This window comes from Anabrus simplex, chromosome 1, assembly GCF_040414725.1.
Source record: "Anabrus simplex isolate iqAnaSimp1 chromosome 1, ASM4041472v1, whole genome shotgun sequence".
In the NCBI taxonomy this organism is placed as follows: domain Eukaryota; kingdom Metazoa; phylum Arthropoda; class Insecta; order Orthoptera; family Tettigoniidae; genus Anabrus; species Anabrus simplex.
In genome coordinates, this window is record NC_090265.1 from 545,611,993 (window position 1) to 545,627,375 (window position 15,383).

Sequence of the window (15,383 nt, forward strand, 5' to 3'; positions counted from 1 at the left end):
TGAAATGGGCAGGAAAAACAATATGACTACGACAGACCTGTGGAGCAGCGCACGGATCCACTAGTACAGTACAGTGGCATAACGCTACTGAAATACGGTAATTTTACATATATGAAAAAGGTTTTGTTTAATAGAGATAACATATTTTTTTTCAGATAGATTATATTATAATTTGGATAAAGTACAAAGTTAGAGGTAATTAAAGTTGTGGATTAGTTTCAATTACAATGATTTTCGTTTTCATTGATGATAAAGCTTCATCCGTTAAGAGATGTTCCACATATATCTCTGTTTCATTTCTTTCTCTGTACGCAGCATAATTTCGAATCACTAGCTCAAGTTTAAAGTATGCAGTTTTTTTTATAGGATGTTGAATGCTTACATGTTTTGCAAAACGTTAATTTATTAGCAAGACGTTTTCATGCTGGTCATCTCACAAATACTCAGTGAATTTCGAAATGTTGGCATGGTTAGTGACAATGGCTTTTTCATGCAAAATACCTATCGGTAATTGCAGCATACAGTTAATAAAAACCAAACCATACCCAAACAGCCTCGAAGGGCCATGGCCTGCCAAGTCACCTCTCCTCAGCCCGAAGGCCTGCAGATTATGGGGTGTCATGTGGTCAGCACGACGAATCTTCTCGGTCGTTATTCTTGGCTTTCTATCTCACGGTTAGATATCTCCGCAATTTATTGTAATCACGTAGGCTGAGTGAACTTCGAACCATCCCTCAGATCCAGGTAAAAATTCCTGACCTGGCCGGGAATCGAACCCGGGCCCCCCTGGTAAGAGGCAGAAACGCTACCCCTACATCGCGGGGCTGGCAACAAACATTCAATAGGCTCAGATAAAATTATATTACACCTAGGAGTATTTAACTGACGTAGACAGCGTAAAGTAAGCTCGTGTCCTCATATCGACGTGGTGCAGGTCTTTTCAGACACATCCCCAATGGAGGTGAGCTGCATGTACAATTTGAACCACATGCTAGCCCTCCTGACATTCTTAAAAAATTTCTGGCAGTACCTGGAATCGAACGATACAAAAATATAAATAAAAATATGCATAATCTAAGTTGTAAAGGTTCCGCTGCCTGTATTTTTGTTGTTTGTTATGCCAATTTTTCAGATATTTATCCGATTTACGTCAACTCAAGACCGATTCAATGGTTTTTATTTTTCGTGTCTGTTTGTTCCACCATCACGGCGATACGGCTGGATAGATATCGACCAAACTTCATATTTAGAGTATACTCATCCTGGGGAAGGTTTTGATATGCATATGCTTTAAACATCTCTAAACAGGCGGGCATTTATAGAAAAACCAGAATATTTTTCTTCCATTTTCTCTTATACTATTGATTATTTGTAAAATCCGTGGACTATATGTGAAACGCTCCTTCATCATAAACAACTTTTGTTATGTACATAATTTCGTTTACGCTTTAAATGACGGAGAAAATTACTATTTTTTGCTGGTATCATGCTCTGCAGTGAGTGACCGACAGACCGACAACGAACCTACAGGTTACCATGGCAACGTCTCTAACTTCTTGCCAGCAGGGAAGTAACGTATTGCCATTTTCGTCATCATTACTGTAAACTCGTGGTTGTTGCTTGGGTAGAAAGCATGGGAGACTTCAATCGGCCATTTCGCGGCATATTGGCGGAATCGAACCCGGGCCCTCGAGGACAGCAGCTGATAACGTTAACCGTTACGCTACAGAGGCGGACATAGACAGCGTGTAGTATGGACATATTGATAATAGATATAATTGTAATGGACATGAATACTAAAGACCTATATTTGTATGGTCAAAATTCCAAATGCACCGTATAAAAAGTGGACATTTTGTCCGTGGACCTCATTATACGTATAATGATTTCATTTTTTTTAATTTGAACCAATACTTATTCACATGAAACTATAAGAGCGCTTAATACTTAGATTAGAATGAAATTCCCCTGTTCTAGTCCTTCAGGCAAGCAACTCAGTGTTGAAAACATCCTAGGGATATGAGCTATGATATTTAGGTAAATAAAATATAATAAAGTATGAGAATATATTCTTTATTTATTCCTAAACATTACAATCCGTTTCTTAATCATCGTTGTCTGGTCGATTAGATTAGCAGCTTGCCCTTTTCTACAGCTACGAGCGCTAAGATGAGCAAATGTATTGTTTCACTTAAGCACCACTATCAGCGCTAATGCGAGTCGATGCAGAGTAAGTTTCACTTAAGCACCACTATCAGCGCTAATGCGAGTCGATGCAGAGTAAGTTTCACTTAAGCACCACTATCAGCGCTAATGCGAGTCAATGCAGAGTAAGTTTCACTTAAGCACCACTATCAGCGCTAATGCGAGTCGATGCAGAGTAAGTTTCACTTAAGCACTTATACCTAAATTCGGTGTGGACATTATTAAAAAAACACCTGAGGGTGAACGAAGGAACACATTGCATCAATAATTCAGTAAATAAGTTAATTATCTCGCTAGGATCTGAATAAAAACAGAGAACGAGTAAAAAAAACAAGCGATTTCAGGCTGCTTTTCCAGAACTGCATTTAGGCTGGAAATGATTTTCGATTTATTTTAGTTTGATAGAACTATCCAAGACTTACAATTTGAAACCTTAAAATAATAACAACGAGTACCAGGAAATACAGTGACATATTTACCACGATATGAGCAGAAAGGGAGTTCATATCTGTAATCTACTGTATTGACTCCAACATCTGGTGTGTTCACGTCCTTAATTTCCTCGTCTATTGAACCAACCCAAGTAATCAGATATAGGAAGCTTAGGTTCATGAGCGAGCAAAAACACAGCTCAATAATGTTATTGGCTTTACGTCCCACTAACTACTCTTTTACGATTTTCGAAGACGCCGAGGTGCCGGAATTTAGTCCCACAGGAGTACTTTTACGTGCCAGTAAATCTACCGACACGAGGCTGACGTACATGAGCACCTTCAAATACCACCGGACTGAGCCAGGATCGAATCTGCCAAGTTCGGGTCAGAAGACCAGCGCCTCGACCGTCTGAGTCACTCAGCCCGGCAAAACACAGTTCACATGAGGACGACAGTAGCTTTCGATAGTTTTCCAAAGTATAGTTTTATCCGAGTTTTTCTATGCTCAGTTTTAAACAGGTACGCAAAAGTAGGCCTAATCCAACTCTTTGTTTATTTATCCTATTGGCGGCAAAAACAAAATTGCACCGAGCTCGATAGCTGCAGTCGTTTAAGTGCGGCCAGTATCCAGCATCCGGGACATAGTGGGTTCGAATCCCACTGTCGGCAGCCCTGAAGATGGTTTTCCGTCGCTCCCCATTTTCACAACTGGCAAATGCTGGGGCTGTATCTTAATTAAGGCCACGGCCGCTTCCTTCCCACTCCTAGTCGTTTCCTATTCCATCATCGCCATGAGACCTACTGTGTCGGTGTCATGTAAAACAAGTTGTAAAAAGATATAATAAAATTGCAAGTGTAACTACAGACACGATAAAAAAACAGAGTTCGATACATACTGTACTCAAACAGATAAACAGAAATCGTAGACAAACATTTCCGTTGAAGGTCGATTTCAATTTCCGTAAATCTCCGGCTAACGATGAATTTTCCTAAAAAAAAAAATATTAAGTATGATTTCATCATTGTAATTATATAGACTACTAAAGTTTTTTACTGCAAGTTATGTATTCCGGCCTTTATGATGACCTTCAATGGAAGACGGATGATTTATCTCTAATAAATATTGCCTACTTAAAAGCAACGAAAGTACGCTATAACTTAATAATAACTTTAGTCAGTGAAGTGACAGGCTCAGTACGAGCGAACTTATGTTCCTAATTCTATATTTTAAAATTAGTAATAGATACGTGAATACTGAAAGAAAATTTTCACATTATGTATCACCTTTAAGCAATCTGTAACCTCGATTTGAATACATTTTCACATACCAATCAAACATTAGTATGATTGTAACGCGAATACTTAATTTTGTTCTTTGGGGTTATCTTTTCTCCATCTTTGTTGTATTTATTTATTTATTTATTTATTTATTTATTTATTTATTTATTTATTTATTTATTTATTTATTTATTTATTTATTTATTTTCTAGTTTCGAACAAAGAAATATTGTGTTCATGAGGATTCGATCTCGAGCAAGCTTGTACTTCGGAGTGAGATTTTCTCCAAATTTTACTGTTGGGGATAATCGAAGTGGGGTAAAGGCAGTTATGTGGCTATTGGCTCGCGGCTTGCCCTAGTATTTACCTTAGTTCCGTGGAAAGTAAAGAGATCGTGTGAAAGCGATCAGCCATTCGCTCCGCTCTACTTTATTATTGTCATTTGTACTGCGCTTCACTTCCCCCGAGTAGAATGACAGCATATCACAGTTGTACTGTATCCGATTCATGATTTCCCATGTACGCTGTTCGATCTCGGTGAGGTAGTAAACTTTTTAAGGACAGTCAAAAACCTTGGCACTGTTACTGTTGTTGACATGTTAAAGATCCCTGGTGGTGTACTCAGTATTCAGTGCCATCCGGTACAATTAATTCAACGAACCCATTGAAACCGTCTGGTGGAATTCCACTGTCCTTGCTAGATAGGAGCGCAGTCGAAATATCGAATTTGGTAAGGAGTCCGCCTAAATGGCTCCATTTCAGAAAGTCTGCAAACTCGTTATCTGAGGTCATCTACTACTGATTATTATTATTATTATTATTATTATTATTATTATTATTATTATTATTATTATTATTATTATTATTATTATTATTATTATATATGCGTTAGGCCCTCTAAGGAGCACGTAGAACCATTAGTTAGCATTCTTCTTCTTGTTTCTCTTATCCTCCCAAAACCTCTTCATCCTCGCACTGTGAGTCTGTCGTCTTTCTTGAGTCCATGCCTCCTGGAGTTTCAAGTTTCTTGTATATTGTCTGGCTGCAAAGCTGTACAAGTTAATTTTGTGTCTAAATGTATCCCGTGTAGTTGTCAGTGGGTCAACGCCGACTTCTGCGAGATCTTTTTGGGGGTCAGCAAGCCACCGTACTTTATTTTGTCGGGTTCCGCTGATAATGAGGAAGATTTTCTTGGTCAGTTGCGAGTCGTCCATTCGTGCTAGATGTCCGTAGAATTGCATACGTCTTTTCCGGGCGATTGAAGTGAATCTTTCGGTCAGCGAGTAGAGTTCTTCCGAGCTTTTTCGCATCCATATTCCATCTTGGAACTTTGGTCCAAATATTTTCCTAAGTATTTGCCGTTCCATTTTCTCGATGTCATTGATATTGATGGTCAGTGTTGATGTTACAATCTCGTAGAGTGCTTCAGGAAGAACTACTGTATGGTAGTGACGCAGCTTGGCTTGGATGGAAAGGGATTTCTTATTGTAGGTATTCCAGGTGACTGTGTAGGCTTTACGTAATTTTTCGGCACGGGTTTTGTTGGCTATCCTGTCGTTACCAGTGCTTCCAATAATTTCACCTAAGTACTTGAAATGTTTAACTCGTGTGATATTGCTATATTTGGTCCCAAGTAATTCCATACTGGTGTTCTTGGAGTCCATGTATTGTGTTTTCTCATATGATATTTGGAGGCCAGTCTTAAGAGCAATCTCATGCAGATTCTCAAGAGCGGTTCTGGCTTCCTCGGGAGTGCGGGTGATTATTGCTAGGTCGTCAGCAAAGTCAAGACACTTAATATTGATTCGCTTATCTCTCGTTCCCATATTTATCCCGTGTACTTCTTTCTCCCATGTTCTAACTATTTTATCTAGTACAAGATTGAACAACAGTGGAGGTAATCCATCACGCTGCCTCACGCCTGTTCTTATCTCAAATGATTCGGAGATTTCGCCCATGAATTTCACTTTAGAAGTTGTGTTAGTTAAAGTCTGTTGGATTAACTTCGTTGTTTTGTTATTATTATTATTATTATTATTATTATTATTATTATTATTATTATTATTGCTGTTATTATTATTATTATTATTGCTGTTATTATTATTGTATATGGGGGGTACAGTCCCAGCTCAGTCCGGTGGTATCTGAAAGTACTCAAATACGTCAGCCCCTTGTCGGTAGATTTACCGACAGTTAAAACTCCTATGGGACAAAATTTCGGCACTATGGCGTCTCCAAAAACGGCAATAGTAGTAAGTGGGACGTAAAACCTATAACATAATCTATTATTTACAAATTCTCAGTCCTTCCCAGAAGCCCACCGGAGGTGAGATTTGTATGATGATCGCGGAGATCTCAATATTCCTCATTGCTTCCACTTCCTAGAACAGCGTTCCTTTCGGCCGTTTCTATCATCATTATTTCTCAACGTCAGAATATGTTCGTTTTGAGACTCCAATTGAACAATGTTGGTGATCTAGGGAAGTTTAGTAAACTTTCAGTAAAACACTTCTGTTCCACGACTCTTCGAACTCGTAAAAATTTCCCATTTTCTGCGACTTTTGTCAGGTCCATTTAAGACTCTTTATGGGCGATTAATATATTTTTGAAAATAATTCTCAGCAGAAATTGGAAACTTCGCGAAGCTCTAAGTTCGGATGGTGGCGATAATTGTTCTAAGAGAAAGTACAAACAGGCAACCATTCCCTCGTAACTCTTAATTTGAATGAGAAAGGAAGGAATATGATCCCTACAAGAGAGAAGGTGTGAAAGTAAACGAAGCACCAAGAAGGCCTTTTACACTCCATACCAATCCACGTCAAGAGAAAAACAATTGGCCAAGGGAGGTCGGATAGTAAGTATAATAATAATAATAATAATAATAATAATAATAATAATAATAATATGTATCAATAAAATATTGGATTCATCAAGAGAATCCAACTAGCCTCTTCCACTCCAACTCCAGCATGCAACCTACAAGAGGTGCCCCTGTTAAGTCGAGTAACCAGTGGTTACTGGGAAATTGATAACTGTAATTGGGTTACGCTGTAGATGATAATTGATAAGTAAATATATTCTGAAGGCTGGGTAACCAATCCCAGCGGGAAGCTGGGTCGGCGACCCGATCGATGTTGGAGGACACAAAGACAGTCAGTAGCTCCAATAGCGAAGGAGGACCACAAAACCCAACGGCAAATGAGGCGAAATGAGGTGAAAGAACTACCTTTAAAATTTAAATCCACATATATCTGTTCTCGCAACGAGCGGTGTTGTGGTCAGCGTCTATACGCCAAGTGAAGAAGTGGGTATGAGAAATAAACTGTACGGCTCACAACCGTAGTGTTAATCTTTGAACGGTCCACAAACCGTTCCCAAAGAAAGTCAAGTAGTATATGTATGCTGCAAACTTACGGAATAACTATTCCAGGTGGTAATCGGAAACGTCAATCCACCACGGCAATATGCCGTGCAACTGGGCCAAAGGATTCTGGAGAGCCCAGAAGAGCATGCAAGGAGTCAGAGCCTTTTAATGCTGACCCATAAACTAACAGTAACCTGAGACCAAAATAAAAATAGCCTACTTCCTTGGTACGGTAAGCATTAAAACATTTCTGGATGTTGGAAAACTAAAAGAACTAAACAAAACTCTAGACGACCAGAAAATCTTAATACTTGCTCTTCAGAAAACCAGATATACACTGACTGACAGAGCAAATGCAACACCAAGGAGGAGTGGTTCGAAAGGGATGAAAGTTGGGGAAAAAACAGAGACGGCACGGACGAATAATTGATGTTTATTTCAAACCGATATGCAGGTTACACAATGCGCACGGCATCGACTCAGTAGGATGTAGGACCACCGCGAGCGGCGATGCACGCAGAAACACGTCGAGGTACAGAGTCAATAAGAGTGCGGATGGTGTCCTGAGGGATGGTTCTCCATTCTCTGTCAACCATTTGCCACAGTTGATCGTCCGTACGAGGCTAGGGCAGAGTTTGCAAACGGCGTCCAATGAAATCCCACACGTGTTCGATTGGTGAGAGATCCGGAGAGTACGCTGGCCACGGAAGCATCTGTACACCTCGTAGAGCCTGTTGGGAGATGCGAGCAGTGTGTGGGCGGGCATTATCCTGCTGAAACAGAGCATTGGGCAGCCCCTGAAGGTACGGGAGTGCCACCGGCCGCAGCACATGCTGCACGTAGCGGTGGGCATTTAACGTGCCTTGAATACGCACTAGAGGTGACGTGGAATCATACGCAATAGCGCCCCAAACCATGATGCCGCGTTGTCTAGCGGTAGGGCGCTCCACAGTTACTGCCGGATTTCACCTTTCTCCACGCCGACGCCACACTCGTCTGCGCTGACTATCACTGACAGAACAGAAGCGTGACTCATCGGAGAACACGACGTTCCGCCATTCCCTCATCCAAGTCGCTCTAGCCCGGCACCATGCCAGGCGTGCACGTCTATGCTGTGGAGTCAATGGTAGTCTTCTGAGCGAACGCCGGGAGTGCAGGCCTCCTTCAACCAATCGACGGGAAATTGTTCTGGTCGATATTGGAACAGCCAGGGTGTCTTGCACATGCTGAAGAATGGCGGTTGACGTGGCGTGCGGGGCTGCCACCGCTTGGCGGCGGATGCGCCGATCCTCGCGTGCTGACGTCACTCGGGCTGCGCCTGGACCCCTCGCACGTGCCACATGTCCCTGCGCCAACCATCTTCGCCACAGGCGCTGCACTGTGGACACATCCCTATGGGTATCGGCTGCGATTTGACGAAGCGACCAACCTGCCCTTCTCAGCCCGATCACCATACCCCTCGTAAAGTCGTCTGTCTGCTGGAAATGCCTCCGTTGACGGCGGCCTGGCATTCTTAGCTATACACGTGTCCTGTGGCACACGACAATACGTTCTACAATGACTGTCGGCTGAGAAATCACGGTACGAAGTGGGCCATTCGCCAACGCCGTGTCCCATTTATCGTTCGCTACGTGCGCAGCACAGCGGCGCATTTCACATCATGAGCATACCTCAGTGACGTCAGTCTACCCTGCAATTGGCATAAAGTTCTGACCACTCCTTCTTGGTGTTGCATTTGCTCTGTCAGTCAGTGTACAAACAGTAGTATGTTAGACTCAGAAAATTACAGAATATACAAAGGAAAGTCGGGCAAGTGAGAAATGAAGAACGCTCCCTACCTTGGAATTGCTTCCATAGTAAATAAGAGCATAGTGGAATCAATTAAAAACTTCTATTCAACTTCTGAGAGACTGTCTCTCTCTTGACCATTAGGTGTGGAAAAATAAAATTTTAAAAATTAAAAAAATATATACACCGGAGGAGAGTTGGCCGTGCGGTTAGGGGCGCTCAGCTGTGAGCTTGCATCCGGGAGATAGCGGGTTCGAATTCCACTGTCGGTAGCCTGAAGATCGGTTTCCGTAGTTTCCCATTTTCACACCAGGCAAATGTTGGGGCTATACCTTAATTAAGGCCACGGCCGCATCCTTCCAGCTCCTAGTCATTTCCTATCCCATCGTCGCCATAAGACCTATCTGTATCGGTGAGACGTAAAGCCACTAGCAATATATATATACATTAATAAATGACCGTGTTCCAATAAGTGATGATAACGGGGAAAATCCTGATAGAGTGGAAGAGTATTGAGAATTCTTGGAAAACGAAATCCACAAACTTCCTACAGATCACGTCAAACTGTTATTTGGAGACTTCAGTGCACACGTCGGGAGATAAAGGATTTATGATACGAATGTAGAAGAGTTACCGTAAGAACAAATAGGTCTTTAATCTCAAAATGATGTCTACCTACTTTAAAAATCTGAGTAAAAAGCAAAAAGTCTGGCGATGTGCAAACCCACACCTCGGGAATTTCAAATTGACCACGTAGCTATCTCCACCAAGAGCAAAAAGAGATCTAAAATGTCAAGGTGCAAAAAGGGAGTTGACATTGAGAGTGACCATTATCTCATAAGCATAAAAATGAGATTCATCCCTCAAAATAGACACAACAAGAGAAGTAAATTTCATGCTGAAACGTTAAGAAGCAACTCGGAAGTAAACCAAGAATTCAAATAGAAGTTAGGAAAGGACAGTGCGAAGTACTGGGAGGATATAACAACGAACATAACTTTCAAGACAGTGCGAAAAAACCTTCTGAAACTATAAGAAATGTAAAGAAAGTATGAAAGTAGTCGACTCAGATAAATTGAAGATTTCACTAAACATAGTATTTTTTGTTTTGTTTTTGTTTTTACAAAACATTCAAATAGAAGACAACAAAGTGTCAACCACCCAGTCTCAGTTTTAAAGATGCAAATGGAAAAATCAGGCTTAACTATAAAGACAATTTAGAAATTTTGGCTCGTTTTGAAAACCTACTGAACTTCGAAGAATCTGAAGAAAGATTAGAATTCAGTCAACGACACACAGAAACTAAACCTTCGAACCCACCAGATGAGAAAGAAATGTATGACACAGTCCAGAGTCTGAAAAATAATAAGGATGCAGAGGAATATTTGATTGTTGAGGAATTGTGGAAAGAAGTGTACAGTCAAGCAAGACAGGAATTGACAAACCTAATACAAACAAATTGGCGAACGGAGGAAATTCCTGATGATTGGAAGAACGTACTGATATACCGTTACACAAGAACGGTGACAAAACATACGTGAACATTGACATAGGTATCTCCCTAGTAGTAGTCACATAAAAAATACTTTCAAATTCATAATAGAATTTAACCGATAATAGATAAACAAATCGGAGAATACCATTATAGGTTCGGTCTCCTTTTTGGACTTCAAAACAGCATACGATTCAGTAAAAAGAGATTGGATAATGAATATTTTAGAGGAATTTTGGAGTTGACACAAAATCAATCAACATAATTTGCCATATTCTCACTGAAACAGAGTCCAGGATGAAATTTATGGGAGAGATCTCTGATGGATCTGAAATTAAAACCGGTGTCTGCCAGGTATATGGGCCTTCCCCGATTCTCTTCAATAGCGTTTTGGAAAAGGTAATAAGAGTATGGGAAGAAAGACTCAAAAAAGGGTACTCCATCATGAGATAACATTAGGTTCAAAGCACAAAGGAATTGGTGTAAACTGTTCGTCCTTCGCTGATGGCATAACAATCTTCTCGGAAAGTATAGAGATTGAATGAGAACAAATCAAACTTCTGAACGAAATAGCCGGAAAAGTTGAACTTGTGATATCTTTTGAGAAGACTAAATTTATGACTAATAGAGAGAACGTAAAAATTAACAACGTGAATAAAATTAAATCCCGGGGTGAAATAATTCATATTGACTGACTCTATAAGGAAGTAAACATATCAAGAGCAAGAAAACTGGAAATAGCATACCAAGTGACTGAAAATACCTACAGTACAATAAGAAAAATCTCTCAGGGAAAACTAAAATCAAACACTACAACATATTAATCAAACCGGAGAGTCTGTATGTCACAAACTGTACGTTCTCTATGAAAACCGGTAAAATAAAAGAGATGCAGAAAAAGGAAAGGAAAATATTGAGGAAAATCCGGGGACTATTGGAAACGGAGGAAGAAGAGTTTCGACATAGGAAGGATACAGATTTATACAAGGACGAAGAAAATTAAATGATTTCAGACACGATAAAAAGGGGAGATGGTTCTCCGTGGTTTCCCATTTTCACACCAGAAAATGCTAGGGTTAATTAAGCCCACGGTCACTTCCTTCCAAGTCTTCGCCCTGCCCTATCCCATCGTCGTCATAACATATGTCAGTATCTGTGCGACGTAAAACCAATAATAAATGATGATGATCATGATAATTATTGTAATAAAAATCCTTTGGTATCACCTGCAGTCATATTAATTTTACGCCAATTAGGCTGCCTGCTTGTCAGTTTCGACGTTCTTTTGCCAGATGGCAGAAATTTTACAATTAGCTTCACGTTGCACCGACGCAGATAGGTTTTATGGCGACGGCGGGATAGGAAAGGGCTAGGAGCGGAAAGGAAGCAGTCGTGGCCTTAATTAAAGTATAGCTGCAGATTTTTTCTGGTGTGCAAATGGGAAACCACGGAAAACTATCTTCAGGGCTGCCGACAATGGAGGGTTCGACGCATTATCTCCCGAATGCAAGCTCACAGCTAAGTGAAATTTCGTAAATATTATATTTTCAGGTCAATATCTTGAAACAAAACAGTAGAATGTACCCGTCGTTTAGATCTACGCATCTTGTAATTATGAAATAATTATACTGAGTCTAACCATCGTCACTTTGGCTTGCCTTTACTTCTCGCCCTCCAATGTACAGCCCATTATTCTCCTAGGTCAGGTCTTTCCAACTCACACTCAGCGTTTGAGGGCGAGGGATCACTGACGCAGCCCCGTGTTTACACTGGGCTGACATACTCTCCCTCTCGCTGTGCTGAGGCGATGTAAGAACGCATAAGCTCTTCACCGACATTACAAATCATTTGAGTGATTTAAATGTTTCTTTACAGAGTAAAAACATGTTGATTTGTGGTATGTCGGACAGAATTCGTACTTTTAAGATGGAACTTCCATTGTTCAGGAAAAAAATAGAGATAGTTTTCTAAGTCGGAATTCTTCAAAATATGTGACTTTTCCGAGTGTAACTCTGATAGTAACTCTGAAACTTTTAAACTAATCGAGAATGGTTTAGAAATATGGAAGACATATCTCCTGAATTAAGTTTATAAGAAGCTCTTTCTTGTATTGTATTGTATTTTTTTTTATTTTGCTAGTTGCTTTACGCCGCACTGACACAGATAGGTCTTATGGCGACAATGGGATTCGAACCCACTATCTCCCGGATGCAAGCTCACAGATGCGCCACTCTAACCGCACGGCCAACTCGACTGGTTCTGAAAATGTTAAGCAGGCTCCAGTCAAATTTCTGAGAGAATTGAATGAGAGCAAAACTAGGTCATGCTTGTCCTATGTTCCTTCGGAAGAAGAGTAAGGCATTCGATCTGCACAAATAATTATCCCTGGCATCACTAAGTTGGTGAAATCAAAGAAATGCGAGATGTCATCCTAAATGCAGGAAAACGGCCGGCTTTATTTTGTTACATTATTTTCTTAAAGGCTGAATTTTGTAATTCTTGAATATTATTTCTATGTCTCATAAAATGTGCCGTCAATCCATGTCTTTCCCACTCACTCACTCACTCTCAGCACTGACAGCCCGAGCATGCCCTGGGCTAAGCACGGGGCTCTTGAAATGGCCCTGTCCTAGGTTACCTATTCTCCTCCGTTGGCCTCATACTACTCCGCCACTGAAGCTGGTTGATATGCACAGCTTCATCCTTCAAGTCTGTTCCTAACAGCCATTATATTTTCATTACGAGAACCCTCTTGCCATTCTTCCCACCTGTTTGTACGAGCAATCATTCTCGCTACTTTCATGCCGGTTATGGATATTCTAAGTCCACCCAGCGTTCACTCCCGTACAGCAAACTCGGTTTGAAAATAAACCTATTTAAGAATAGTAAAGAGTTCGGCATCCCCTCTGCTTTTTTTGCAAAGGGAAATTAGGTAAATTTTGAAAATAGTGATATCAAGTTCATACCTAAGACTTGCATAATCTCCGACTGAAAATATTACACAAAATCGTCATCGATTTTTTTATGTACACCAGTTTAATATCTGACTTCTACGATTCGAATTTAAAATTCCTACATTTTAAGATAAACTAGATATATAGAGTAATATACTATATATTTCTCTTTACGTCGCACCGACACAGATAGGTCTTATGCCGACGATGTGATAGGAAAGGGCTAGGAGTGAGAAGTAAGCGGCTGTGGCATTAATTAAGGTACAGTCCCCAGAATTTGCCTGGTGTGAAAATGGGAAACCACGGAAAACCATCTTCAGGGCTGCCGACATTGGGAACTATAAATATAACGGAAGTGGTATTTTAATCTCATTTCTCCCAGACTTTTCACTAGCTCTTGAAGTTGCCTTGTTAGAAATATAAGGTCAATTAGGAAAGATAATTTTATAAGGACTTTCTTTAGGAAACTTCTACACAGATCAACGTACATTCACCACGCTAGACAAAACACAGTCTATCAATATGTCACCTATTGATATTAATCAATAAACTTTGTAATTGTTATGATCACCTAACCCTGGTATATTGTCTGGCAGTAAGGTATTCCGCGACTTGTAGCGAACAATTTCGCAAATAATATATTATCAGCTCTATATTTTAAAATAAAACTAATTAGTCACGTAACAGATTCCTCTCAGAATGTTTGTGTAAAATTTCGTAAACTTCTCCCCAGCGGTTTAGACGAGATGCCGTTTCGGAAAGTAGATAGACAGACAGACATCATTTTATTTTCATATCCAGATGCTGTAAGTTTCTCATTCCATTTTAATTTACTTGTTTGTGTTGTTTCATTGCTATATGTCCAGCTCCTTGGATGAATAGTCAGTACACTGGTCTTCGGTTCAGAGGCTCTCTCTACAAGTTGCTTTAGGTCGCACCGACACAGATAGGTCTTATAGCGACGATGGGACAGGAAAGGACTAGGAGTGGGAAGGAAGCGGATGTGGCCTTAATTAAGGTACAGCCCCAGCATTTGCCTGGTATGAAAATGGGAAACCACGGAAAACCATCTTCAGGGCTGCCGCCAGTGGGGTTCGAACCCACTATCTCACGAATACTGGATACTGGCCGTCGGTTCAGAGGGTCCCGGCTTCAATTCCCTGTCAGGCCAAGGATTTTATCTGTGTATAGTTGATTCCTCTGGTACGGGGACTTTGCCGGTCCCGTGGTGTAGGAGGTAGCGTGCCTGCCTCTCACCCGGAGGCCCCGGGTTTGATTCCCGGCCAAGTCAGAGATTTTTACCTGGATCTGAGGTCTGCTTCGAGGTTAATTCAGCCTACGTGATTACACTTGTGGAGCTATTTAACGGTGAGATGGTGAACCCGGTCTAAAAAGCCAAGAATAACGGCGGAGAGGATCCGTCTTGCTGACCACACGACACTTCGTAATCTGCAGGCTTTCGGGCTGAGCAACGGTTGTTCTGTAGGCCATGGCATTTCGGGGCTGTTGCGCCATGGGATTTGGTTTGGTATGCTACGGGGACTGTGTGTTTGTATTCGTCTCAATACACTTCACTTCATATACACACACAATACATCACATCACCCTACAAAACACCACAGAAACACGCAATAGCTAATACATCTCTCTTCATAAGATTGGCGTTAGGAAAGGCACCTGGCCGTAAAATTGGGCCTAAAACATACCTAGGAGCGACCCCATAAATGTCTGTAAAGGGCGGGAAGAAGAAGAAGAAGAAACATTTGTTTCATTGTTAAACAAAATCATTCAACGCATGTTGTTTCTATTTTCACGAAAACTGTTTAAAAATTATTATATTCGTGTTAAGGAAGCGTCAGCAGTAGCAA

General features: G+C 40.8%; 1 protein-coding gene across 1 annotated transcript in view; it reads left to right on the top strand.

The window, feature by feature from the left end:
- The window catches only part of LOC136857113 (heat shock 70 kDa protein 12A), a 560,524-nt gene that overhangs the window by 411,109 nt on the left and 134,032 nt on the right, over positions 1-15,383 (top strand). The window lies entirely within an intron of this gene.